This window comes from Humulus lupulus, chromosome 4 (genome assembly GCF_963169125.1).
Source record: "Humulus lupulus chromosome 4, drHumLupu1.1, whole genome shotgun sequence".
Taxonomy (NCBI): Eukaryota; Viridiplantae; Streptophyta; class Magnoliopsida; order Rosales; family Cannabaceae; genus Humulus; species Humulus lupulus.
The window spans coordinates 92,857,006-92,859,783 of record NC_084796.1 but is presented as its reverse complement, the minus strand read 5'-3'; the positions used below and the strand labels follow the sequence as shown (position 1 = coordinate 92,859,783).

The following is a 2,778-nucleotide window of genomic DNA, read 5'->3' as shown; positions in this document are numbered from 1 at the left end:
TATACATTTGAGTATTTATGTTCTTCTATTATCTTCTTCATCTTTACATATTATTGCTAATATTATATATAGAGTTAGTCATGCTTTTTCTATGTGTTTAAAGTTAGTATAAATAATATTGATGCTTAGTTTTATGTTCAATCTTTTATTGCATTATGGTCTACTGGTATAATGTCATTCTTAGATTTTTCATAAGATTAACATTTTGCTTCCCAAGTAAGAACATACTTGCTCAAATATATTTTTGTGAAACAAGCATGCACTTTAATGTTAAATCATCCAAATAAGTAGTTGGGATGTGAACTATTTGTTTGTGTAAATTTTATGAATCAAAGTTCTAAATAACTAAACAATGCATATGGGTGATTCTTGATACCTTTCTATTCCCTAATCTTGGATTACATCTTATTTCTATTTGCTTTATTTTACCATCAAATTCTCAAACCAAAAATCATAAATCCATTTCCCTTACTTTGTACTAATCTTTTTTGATTATTTTTCTACTAATACTTTTGTTCTTAGTTACCTCATTGTGGAATCGACTGCCCATCTACACTGCCGCCACCGCTTAGTGGATGCGCATTTTGGTTGTTAATCAAATTTTGACACCGTTGCTGGGGAGGTAGTTTTTCAAGAGTTTAGTGGAATTTTTACCAAAATGTTAGTAACTTTATTTGTATTTTTTTTGGTATTAATGTTGTGTTAGCATAGTGTTATTCCTCTTGTGTGTGTTGTATTTTTTTCTTCCATTTTCTAATCTTTGGTTAGTTTTACTATTGTTAAAAAAAAAGTGGTTATATATATATAAGTAGAACAAAAAATAGAGAAAAAAAAAACGTAAAAAAACAAAAAAAAAATATTTTTTTCTTTTTGGTTGCATAAAAAAATTTATACATATATTAAAAAAAACTTAGTTATCTAATTTATTTTCTTTTTAGTTAATCCTAATTTAATTTCTTTTTCTTATTTTCTTAGTTTAATAAATATTTGTAAAAAAAATTAAGCTTGTTATTTTATCTATACTTCATTAAATTTTTTAAAAAAATTACATCTTCCTTGATTAATATTGTTAAGTAGGTTGCTTCCTCTCTTTACTTTATTTTTATGTTGATATATTGTGATAATTTTGTTGCTTTAGGTTTCTTAGTTTAGAATTTTCTTTCTTTTTGCCTTAGTCTTCCTTAAAATTTAGTTCTTCCTTGAAAAAAAAAGCATAAAATTGATCATAAAATTTCAATCATAAAACACTTAGTATTGAGAATAATTGTGTGTTATTACAAATGGTAAAAATCGATATTGTTCTGCCTAGAAAGGTTGGTTGTCAAATAAGATTTGTGATAGCGTTACCTTCCACACTTACCTGGTAACCTCGGGAGGCAAGTGTGGGTCTAAAGCGGTACCTTGGCAACCTTCCCAATCGGCCTTGGAACATTTCGAGCGTATATCTTTGCACCATTACATTTTTGAACTTATTACTATAAGAAAACCTAGCTTGTTTTGTCAAAATAAACAATTTTACTCTCCTTAAAGGTTATTTGGTTGAAAAAGTTTAACTTGTAATCCTCCATACTTACTTAGTAACCTCAGGGAGTTCTAGTTAGGCATTGGAGATCACCCCAAAACCTCCAAATCTACTTGGGAACACGTTTAACAAATAATAATAATAATAATAAAAACATAAAAATAAACTTAATTCTCATTTCTGAGAGTGGATGAATCATCACGAAACTTCTAGTAAGACTTCTAGTGAAACTTCTTCTAATTCATCCACTACTCCTTCCACCATTCCTGCTTCTCCACACACCTTATTTGGTAATAATCCATTCGCAATGACTCACAATGATAAAATCCAACTAAGAACTCTCAATGACTACCTCCATCCTACTTGCACTTCCACGCCCTCATGCATTATATTCCCTCCTAATATGCCCGCATTAGACTTTAAAATTGGCATAATTCACTTCTTGCCCACATTTCATGGAATAGAAAATGAAAGCCCATACGTGCATATTAGAGAATTTGAGGAGGAAGTATCCACGTTCTATAACCGAGCTGAAAATGTCAATTTTGTGCGAATAAAGTTCTTCCCCTTCTCCTTGAAGGACAAAGCCAAAAGCTAGTTATAATCTTTGAGACCTAGTTCTATTGGAACATGTGAGGAAATGACCAAATCTTTATTTTTGAAACATATCCCTAGCCATAAGACCAACAGTCTAAAATGACAGATTTCCACATTTTCCCAAAAAGACAATGAAATGTCTTATCAAGTCTGGGAAAGATTCAAAGATTTGTTAAATCAGTGCCCTCGCCATGGCTATGAGAACTGGCATTTGGTCAGTTAATTCTACGAAGGCCTCACAAGTCGTGAACGCCAATTTGTAGAAATTCTATGCAATGGTGAATTCCTTGAAAAAGAGTTGGACGATGCTCTTGAATATCTCGGAGAAACCGTAAAAAAATCTCACACCTGGACTAGTCCAAGTGCTAGTGATAGCACCAACCGAAATAAACCGTCTGGGATCTATCAACTTCAAGAATAAGATAGTGCTAAGGCCCAACTCGAAGCTTTGAAAAAGTAGTTAGAGGTCTTAATGACTAAAAATGGCCAAAAACCACACATAATTTCTCAAGTGGAACCACAAGAACCTTGTTTTGATTGTAGAGGGATGGAGCATTTAGCTAAGGACTGCTTAGCTTTAAATGAAATGAGGGGGGTTTATGAGAAGCAATTTAATGTCTTAGGGGCATATAACAAGTCATTCTCTCATACGTACAACA

The 2,778-nt window shown here is 31.7% G+C and overlaps 1 non-coding gene across 1 annotated transcript; it reads right to left on the bottom strand.

Annotated features, from left to right (window-relative positions):
* Window positions 1-2,210: 2,210 nt before the first annotated feature.
* Window positions 2,211-2,317, bottom strand: LOC133833694 (small nucleolar RNA R71). The gene has a single exon (XR_009893061.1). It is a non-coding gene; the product is annotated as a small nucleolar RNA R71 (small nucleolar RNA).
* Window positions 2,318-2,778: the final 461 nt, after the last annotated feature.